This window comes from Argopecten irradians, chromosome 3, assembly GCF_041381155.1.
Source record: "Argopecten irradians isolate NY chromosome 3, Ai_NY, whole genome shotgun sequence".
Lineage (NCBI taxonomy): Eukaryota > Metazoa > Mollusca > Bivalvia > Pectinida > Pectinidae > Argopecten > Argopecten irradians.
In genome coordinates, this window is record NC_091136.1 from 63,906,729 (window position 1) to 63,917,894 (window position 11,166).

At 32.2% G+C, this 11,166-nt stretch overlaps 1 long non-coding RNA gene across 1 annotated transcript; it reads right to left on the reverse strand.

Moving 5' to 3' along the window:
- Window positions 1-1,935: 1,935 nt before the first annotated feature.
- On the reverse strand, window positions 1,936-2,997 carry LOC138319345 (uncharacterized). The gene is made up of 4 exons (XR_011207996.1): window positions 2,893-2,997; window positions 2,524-2,581; window positions 2,172-2,229; window positions 1,936-1,987 (listed from the first exon to the last, which is right to left on the reverse strand). It is a non-coding gene; the product is annotated as an uncharacterized lncRNA (long non-coding RNA).
- Between the last annotated feature and the right edge of the window lie 8,169 nt (window positions 2,998-11,166).

An 11,166-nucleotide genomic window follows, 5' to 3' on the forward strand; every position in this document is an offset into this window, starting at 1 on the left:
ACAATGGAACAAAATAAATAATGACAATGGAACATACTAAATACAATTATACCTCACTTTCATTTAGAATGTTCTGATTGGATTAAAATTGATCACATGACATTGAATAAGTTAGATATTTCCTCGGAATTGGAAGGCGAGGGAAATAACCCAGAGGTAAATAACCCCAAGGGAAATAACCTCTGAGGAAAATAACCTCTTGGAAGCTCTGCATGTGACCAGAAGTTGACGTCATCTGCAACTTCAACAACCAACAATGGCTTCGCTGTTGCTTATTTTTTGCAAAACGCACAAATTTAGCAACGTTGTTGTTGGCGGAAAGATTTTTTTTTTTTTAATTTTGTTCGGTATAATAAAATAGTTATGTCCCTATGTGTCGGGATAACATCTAGAATTGTCTCCCTGGAAAGAATTATTTTCTCTCGGGATTCGCCCTCGAGAAAATCCCTCTTTCCAGGGAGACAATTCTAGATGTATCCCTCCACAGAGGGCCATAACTGTATAATAACAATAGAACATAAATAAATAATGACAATGGAACAAAATGATTCCAGATAATAAATATTAAAAGGAAGGTTATTTTTTCATCTGAATTTGCATTTTTTTATTTCCTGTAGCATTGTTAAAACATATTTCTCTTCTTTCTTCTTTTTCTCATTTTTTTATTTAAATATTCACATAAAGTTTACACCAAACATACTCAAGCTGAAGCAATAACCAAGCTGAAGTGTAAAACCTGGATATACAGTCAAACCTCGATGTATCGAAGTTCAAGGGACCGTCAGAAAAACTTCGAAACATCGAGACTTCGAATTATTCGTGGTTGAAATTAAACCAATGTGTTTTTTTTTCCCCCATGACCAACTGAGGTAGCTGTGTACATGTCGTCTCCATTCCATAAACCTTATAATCATTGTATTTACCACAAGCAAAACAAAATAAAAAACGAAGTATGCAATTAATCACATGTATTACTATCGTTAGCAATACATATGTATATTATAAACATGGCTTACGTGTACTAGGCCTAAACCCATGTACATGTGTTCGTTTGGTGACTATTTAAGCGATGGTTAATATTACGGAATGAATATAAAAACGAAAACACGTTGTAAAAACGAAACTAAAAAGGAGGAACCGAAAGCGCTACAACACCTACTACAAAATACTTCGATTTTAGAATGATCAATTTGCACCAGTTATTTATGCCAAAGTTTTGCAATGTAACAGTTTTGAGTATGAGTTACTAATAATGTGGCTAGCTATTTACCGTTCCATAAATTCTACAAACCGCTACCAATGGGGGCGTCCAACATCAAAAACAACCAACTGTATCTCTGCCGTACTAATGATTTAATAACGCAGCTTGTAAAAACAAAGCACCAGGTATTGGCCTGATCAGTGATATTAATTATCTTGATGATATCAAGCAAGCAACACAAGCTGTCATAATCTCCCTATTGTCCAGCGAAGGGCTGTCGCGAGACAGCTAGGTGTGACAGCATGCCGCGGGGTATCAGCGAAACACTTGATCTGTATAGGTAAATTTTTATTCGAATCATTGAGTGTCAGTTACCTATGATTCTATAACAAATGGTCTATGAAAAAAGTTCGATACATCGAGAACTTCGATTTATAAAACTTCGATTCATACTTGGGTTAGTTAGTAATGTTATATAGTGAAGAAACTCGGGACCAGACAAAAAGTTCAATACAGCGAGAAATTCAATTCATCGGAGTTCGAATCATCGAGGTTTGACTGTAAGTCTAATAGAAAAAACAATGCATGCAGAAGTTTAACGAACCAGAACTCTAACAATAACAGGATACCGAGGAATACTGGGATGTAAACAAAATAGATAAACACAAAGTTCAATGCATCCTACCTAATAATCCAAACTTTAAGAGAAATATAATGTGTTAATAAATTTTTGTACCTCTTTGCTTCTTCTGCTTTTGAATATTTCATCTTCTACCTCACCAAGTTCTGAAAATGTAATGGAAAACAGGTTAATATTGCTCTAGATACCAGTTCAGTCTTCACATGAAATTACAGTTTTTGTACAAGAATCTCTACTGGACTACCAGTCAAAGTAGCAGAGATATCATGATACTAATCCAAATTCAGACAGTCAGTTATCAGAATAAAGAGTTGGAAGATAACTACTTACCTGACAAGACTAGCTGTACACGACTCAGGTTCAACACTCCATTCTCTGTTAAATAGCCCTGATATGGTAACGAAAAAATACAGAAAATGTCAACATGTAAATATTTCTTTACCATCATGTAATAATGACAAATCAGACAATTCTTGATATAATATACATTTGCTACTTCTTAATACAAGCACCTGTATAATGTGGCAAGCAGCTTTCATTCTATATAAAGGTTATTTTTTCTAGTGTTCCTAACACCAAAGATATTTATATAAATTTCCTGAGTGGTCTTTGGCATGACAATCAGTGGGCATTATCTCATATTTAAGATAGGAAGGTTTCTTTATAAAGAAAAATGTCTTACCCCTGTTTTTCTTACACAATCTTTATACAAACGTTGAAGTCGGTCTATCGCTCCTTCCCTGTAAATCAGATTAATTCTGTACCCATGCTGATAACATCAGTGGAATAGAATACTAAAGACAGATCAGTAATGAGTCAGAAATAAATACAATCCTTGTCATCAAACATGATACATATTGTATGAAGGTAAATTAGAGTATATCCCTAACTGATAATTTGGTGATATTCTAGGGCTCATGTATATACGGGAGAGTTGTCCGTCATTGGTACATTTCCTATCACTATTATAAAAGTAACCAGCCTGGATTATACAACCATAAATGTAAATAAAGCAAAGATCATCCCTAGTTTCACCACTAAAGAAACCTACCTGATTTCCAGTGATGGGAGGTGAGGTAAGAAGTCATTACCGACAAAGAAACACATCAGTACCCAGTCATCTAATGCTCTCTGTAACACAAACAGTATACATGTATAGAGGAGTATATAGCTACCATCTAATGCTCTCTGTAACACTACAAGTATACCTTGTTTAGAGGATGTAAACACCATATGCTCTTCTGTATAGTAGGACTAGAGGAGTATACTACCATCTATATGCTCTCTGTAACACAAACTGTATACATGTATAGAGGAGGATATAGCTACCATATACATAAGGCTCTCTGTAATACGACAAAACAGTATACATGTATAGTAGAGGAGTGATATAGCTACCATCTAACATCTAAATCAAAACTTTATATAATCATTTTATCAATGTAACACATAAATCATTAAAGGCTTGTTATGATACATGTGAATAAGGAGTATTTTAAAGCTACAAGCATCTAATGCTCCTGTGTCTCAAGTAACACTCAAAAACAGTTATATGGACATGTTATAGCGAGGTTTTCCCGAATATATACCTTACAAGATATATGCTGTGATTCTACCCCCATCTAACTTCTTCCCTTTGAATCCTGGTAATCTACGGGTCTGCTAAGACTAGTTCTATCATCAATATGGTAAGTCTAAGATCATCAATATGGTAAGACTAGATCATCAATATAGGTAAGTACTTGATCTAGATCATCAATATGGTAAGACTAGATCATCAATATGGTAAGTCTAGATCATCAATATGGTAAGTCTAGATCATCAATATGGTAAGTCTAGAATCATCAATATGGTAAGTAGGGAAGATCATCAATATGGTAAGTCTAGATCATCAATATGGTAAGTACTAGATCATCAATATGGTAAAGTTCTAGATCATCAATATGTAGATCTAGATCATCAATATGGTAAAGACCTAGATCATCAATATGGTAAGTCTAGATCATCAATATGGTAAGTCTAGATCATCAATATAGGAAGTCTAGATCATCAATATAGTAAGTCTAGATCATCAATATAGTAAGTCTAGATCATCAATATAGGAAGTCTAGATCATCAATATAGGAAGTCTAGATCATCAATATAGGAAGTCTAGATCATCAATATAGTAAGTCTAGATCATCAATATGGTAAGTCTAGATCATCAATATAGTAAGTCTAGATCATCAATATAGGAAGTCTAGATCATCAATATAGTAAGACTAGATCATCAATATGGTAAGTCTAGATCATCAATATGGTAAGACTAGATCATCAATATAGGTAAGTCTAGATCATCACATATGGTAAGACTAGATCATCAATATAGTAAAGTCTAGATCATCAATATGGTAAGTCTAGATCATCAATATGGTAAGTCTAGATCATCAATATAGTAAGTCTAGATCATCAATATAGGAAGTCTAGATCATCAATATAGGAAGTCTAGATCATCAATAATAGGAAGTCTAGATCATCAATATGGTAAGTCTAGATCATCAATATAGGTAAGTCTAGATCATCAATATGAGTTCTAGATAAACTAGATCAATCAATAATGATCAATAAAGTCTAGATCATCAATATAGGTAAGTCTAGATCATCAATATGGTAAGACTAGATCATCATATATAGTAAGTCTAGATCATCAATATAGGTAAGTCTAGATCATCAATAAGATCTAGATCATCAATATGGTAAGTCTAGATCATCAATATAGGAAGTCTAGATCATCAATATAGTAAGTCTAGATCATCAATATAGTAAGTCTAGATCATCAATATAGTAAGTCTAGATCATCAATATGGTAAGTCTAGATCATCAATATAGTAAGTCTAGATCATCAATATAGGAAGTCTAGATCATCAATATGGTAAGTCTAGATCATCAATATAGTAAGTCTAGATCATCAATATAGGAAGTCTAGATCATCAATATAGTAAGTCTAGATCATCAATATAGGAAGTCTAGATCATCAATATAGGAAGTCTAGATCATCAATATGGTAAGTCTAGATCATCAATTAGGTAAGTCTAGATCATCAATATAGGAAGTCTAGATCATCAATATAGGAAGTCTAGATCATCAATATAGGTAAGTCTAGATCATCAATATAGTAAGTCTAGATCATCAATATAGGAAGTCTAGATCATCAATATAGGAAGTCTAGATCATCAATATAGGAAGTCTAGATCGATCAATATGGTAAGTCTAGATCATCAATATAGGAAGTCTAGATCATCAATATAGGAAGTCTAGATCATCATCAATATGGTAAGACTAGATCATCAATATGGTAAGTCTAGATCATCATAAGTATAGGTAAGTCTAGATCATCAATATAGGTAAGTCTAGATCAAATCTAATCATCAATATGGTAAGTCTAGATCATCAATATTGGTAAGTCTAGATAATCAATATAGGTAAGTCTAGATCATCAATATGGTAAGACTAGATCATCAATATGGTAAGTCTAGATCATCAATATAGTAAGACTAGATCATCAATATGGTAAGACTAGATCATCAATATGGTAAGTCTAGATCATCAATATAGGAAGACTAGATCATCAATATAGGAAGTCTAGATCATCAATATGGTAAGTCTAGATCATCAATATAGTAAGTCTAGATCATCAATATGGTAAGTCTAGATCATCAATATGGTAAGTCTAGATCATCAATATGGTAAGTCTAGATCATCAATATGGTAAGTCTAGATCATCAATATGGTAAGTCTAGATCATCAATATGGTAAGACTAGATCATCAATATGGTAAGTCTAGATCATCAATATGGTAAGTCTAGATCATCAATATAGGAAGTCTAGATCATCAATATGGTAAGACTAGATCATCAATATGGTAAGTCTAGATCATCAATATGGTAAGACTAGATCATCAATATGGTAAGTCTAGATCATCAATATGGTAAGTCTAGATCATCAATATGGTAAGTCTAGATCATCAATATGGTAAGTCTAGATCATCAATATGGTAAGTCTAGATCATCAATATGGTAAGTCTAGATCATCAATATAGTAAGTCTAGATCATCAATATGGTAAGTCTAGATCATCAATATGGTAAGACTAGATCATCAATATGGTAAGTCTAGATCATCAATATGGTAAGACTAGATCATCAATATGGTAAGTCTAGATCATCAATATGGTAAGTCTAGATCATCAATATGGTAAGACTAGATCATCAATATGGGTAAAGACTAGATCATCAATATGGTAAGTCTCTAGATCATCATCTATATGGTAAGACTAGATCATCAATATATGGTAAACTAGATCATCAATATGGTAGTTAGATCTAGATCATCAATATGGTAAGTCTAGATAATCTATATCGGTAAGTCTAGATCATCAATATGGTAAGTGTAGATCATCAATATGGTAAGTCTAGATCAATATGCTATATGGTAAGTCTACTAGATCATCAATATGGTAAGACTAGATCATCAATATGGTAAGTCTAGATCATCAATATGGTAAGTCTAGATCATCAATATGGTAAGTCTAGATCATCAATATGGTAAGACTAGATCATCAATATGGTAAGTCTAGATCATCAATATGGTAAGACTAGATCATCAATATGGTAAGTCTAGATCATCAATATGGTAAGACTAGATCATCAATAATGGTAAGTCTAGATCATCAATATGGTAAGTCTAGATCATCAATATGGTAAGTCTAGATCATCAATATGGTAAGTCTAGATCATCAATATGGTAAGTCTAGATCATCAATATGGTAAAGTCTAGATCATCAATATGGTAAGTCTAGATCATCAATATGGTAAGACTAGATCATCAATATGGTAAGTCTAGATCATCAATATGGTAAGTCTAGATCATCAATATGGTAAAAGTCTAGATCATCAATATGGTAAGACTAGATCATCTAAATCAATATATGGTAAGTCTAGATCATCAATATGGTAAGACTAGATCATCATATATGGTATGACTATATCATCATATGGTAAGTCTAGATCAACAATAGAGACTTATATCACATATATGGTAACGTCTAGATCATCAATATGGTAAGTCTAGATCATCAATATGGTAAGTCTAGATCATCAATATGGTAAGTCTAGATCATCAATATGGTAAGACTAGATCATCAATATGGTAAAGACTAGATCATCAATATGGTAAGTCTAGATCATCAATATATAGTAAGTCTAGATCATCAATATGGTAAGTCTAGATCATCAATATGGTAAGTGTAGAATCATCAATATGGTTAAGACTAGATCATTCATATATGGTAAGTCTAGATCATCAATATGGTAGCACTAGATCATCTATATGGTAAGTCTAGAATCATCATATAGGTAAGTCTAGATCATCAATATGGTAAGACTAGATCATCAATATGGTAAGACTAGATCATCAATATTGGTAAGACTAGATCATCAATATGGTAAGTCTAGATCATCAATATGGTAAGACTAGATCATCAATATGGTAAGTCTAGATCATCAATATGGTAAGACTAGATCATCAATATGGTAAGTCTAGATCATCAATATGGTAAGACTAGATCATCAATATGGTAAGACTAGATCATCAATATATGGTAAGTCTAGATCATCAATATGGTAAGTCTAGATCATCAATATGGTAAGTCTAGATCATCAATATGGTAAGTCTAGATCATCAATATGGTAAGTCTAGATCATCAATATAGGAAGTCTAGATCATCAATATAGGAAGTCTAGATCATCAATATGGTAAGACTAGATCATCAATATGGTAAGTCTAGATCATCAATATGGTAAGACTAGATCATCAATATGGTAAGACTAGATCATCAATATGGTAAGACTAGATCATCAATATAGTAAGTCTAGATCATCAATATAGGAAGACTAGATCATCAATATGGTAAGACTAGATCATCAATATGGTAAGTCTAGATCATCAATATGGTAAGTCTAGATCATCAATATAGGAAGTCTAGATCATCAATATGGTAAGACTAGATCATCAATATGGTAAGTCTAGATCATCAATATGGTAAGACTAGATCATCAATATGGTAAGACTAGATCATCAATATGGTAAGTCTAGATCATCAATATGGTAAGTCTAGATCATCAATATGGTAAGTCTAGATCATCAATATAGGTAATATAGATCAGTCTAGATCATCAATCAATATGGTAAGACTAGATCATCAATATATGGTAAGTCTAGATCATCAATATGGTAAGACTAGATCATCAATATGGTAAGTCTAGATCATCAATATGGTAAGACTAGATCATCAATATGGTAAGACTAGATCATCAATATGGTAAGTCTAGATCATCAATATGGTAAGACTAGATCATCAATATGGTAAGTCTAGATCATCAATATGGTAAGTCTAGATCATCAATATGGTAAGACTAGATCATCAATATAGGAAGTCTAGATCATCAATATAGTAAGACTAGATCATCAATATGGTAAGTCTAGATCATCAATATGGTAAGTCTAGATCATCAATATAGTAAGTCTAGATCATCAATATGGTAAGTCTAGATCATCAATATGGTAAGACTAGATCATCAATATGGTAAGTCTAGATCATCAATATGGTAAGTCTAGATCATCAATATGGTAAGACTAGATCATCAATATGGTAAGACTAGATCATCAATATGGTAAGTCTAGATCATCAATATGGTAAGTCTAGATCATCAATATGGTAAGACTAGATCATCAATATGGTAAGACTAGATCATCAATATAGGTAAGTCTAGATCATCAATATGGTAAGACTAGATCATCAATATGGTAAGACTAGATCATCAATATGGTAAGTCTAGATCATCAATTATGGTAAGTCTAGATCATCAATATAGGAAGTCTAGATCATCAATATAGTAAGTCTAGATCATCAATATAGTAAGACTAGATCATCAATATGGTAAGACTAGATCATCAATATGGTAAGACTAGATCATCAATATGGTAAGACTAGATCATCAATATGGTAAGACTAGATCATCAATATGGTAAGACTAGATCATCAATATGGTAAGTCTAGATCATCAATATGGTAAGACTAGATCATCAATATGGTAAGTCTAGATCATCAATATGGTAAGACTAGATCATCAATATGGTAAGACTAGATCATCAATATGGTAAGACTAGATCATCAATATGGTAAGTCTAGATCATCAATATGGTAAGACTAGATCATCAATATGGTAAGACTAGAATCATCAATATGGTAAGTCTAGATCATCAATATGGTAAGACTAGATCATCATATGGTAAAGTCTAGATCATCAATATGGTAAGACTAGATCATCAATATGGTAAGACTAGATCATCAATATGGTAAGACTAGATCATCAATATGGTAAGTCTAGATCATCAATATGGTAGATCATCATATGGACTAGATCATCAATATGGTAAGACTAGATATCAATATCAATATGGTAAGTCTAGATCATCAATATGGTAAGACTAGATCATCAATATGGTAAGACTATATCATCAATATGGTAAGTCTAGATCATCAATATGGTAAGACTAGATCATCAATATGGTAAGTCTAGATCATCAATATGGTAAGACTAGATCATCAATATGGTAAGTCTAGATCATCAATATGGTAAGTCTAGATCATCAATATGGTAAGTCTAGATCATCAATATGGTAAGTCTAGATCATCAATATGGTAAGACTAGATCATCAATATGGTAAGTCTAGATCATCAATATGGTAAGTGTAGATCATCAATATGGTAAGTCTAGATCATCAATATGGTAAGACTAGATCATCAATATGGTAAGTCTAGATCATCAATATGGTAAGTCTAAATCATCAATATGGTAAGTCTAGATCATCAATATAGGAAGTCTAGATCATCAATATGGTAAGTCTAGATCATCAATATGGTAAGTCTAGATCATCAATATGGTAAGTCTAGATCATCAATATGATATAAAGTCTAGATCATCAATATGGTAAGACTAGATCATCAATATGGTAAGTCTAGATCATCAATATGGTAAGTCTAGATCATCAATATGGTAAGACTAGATCATCAATATGGTAAGTCTAGATCATCAATATGGTAAGTCTAGATCATCAATATGGTAAGTCTAGATCATCAATATGGTAAGTCTAGATCATCAATATGGTAAGTCTAGATCATCAATATGATATAAAGTCTAGATCATCAATATGGTAAGTCTAGATCATCAATATGGTAAGTCTAGATCATCAATATGGTAAGTCTAGATCATCAATATGGTAAGTCTAGATCATCAATATAGTAAGTCTAGATCATCAATATGGTAAGTCTAGATCATCAATATGGTAAGTCTAGATCATCAATATGGTAAAGTCTAGATCATCAATATGGTAAGTCTAGATCATCAATATGGTAAGTCTAGATCATCAATATGGTAAGTCTAGATCATCAATATGGTAAGACTAGATCATCAATATGGTAAGTCTAGATCATCAATATGGTAAGACTAGATCATCAATATGGTAAGACTAGATCATCAATATGGTAAGTCTAGATCATCAATATGGTAAGTCTAGATCATCAATATGGTAAGACTAGATCATCAATATGGTAAGTCTAGATCATCAATATGGTAAGACTAGATCATCAATATGGTAAGTCTAGATCATCAATATGGTAAGTCTAGATCATCAATATGGTAAGTCTAGATCATCAATATGGTAAGTGTAGATCATCAATATGGTAAGTCTAGATCATCAATATGGTAAGTGTAGATCATCAATATGGTAAGTCTAGATCATCAATATGGTAAGACTAGATCATCAATATGGTAAGACTAGATCATCAATATGGTAAGTCTAGATCATCAATATGGTAAGTCTAGATCATCAATATGGTAAGTCTAGATCATCAATATGGTAAGTCTAGATCATCAATATGGTAAGTCTAGATCATCTATATGGTAAGACTAGATCATTAATATGGTAAGTCTAGATCATCAATATGGTAAGTCTAGATCATCAATATGGTAAGTCTAGATCATCAATATGGTAAGTCTAGATCATCAATATGGTAAGTCTAGATCATCAATATGGTAAGTCTAGATCATCAATATGGTAAGACTAGATCATCAATATGGTAAGACTAGATCATCAATATAGGAAGACTAGATCATCAATATAGGAAGTCTAGATCATCAATATGGTAAGTCTAGATCATCAATATGGTAAGACTAGATCATCAATATGGTAAGACTAGATCATCAATATAGGAAGACTAGATCATCA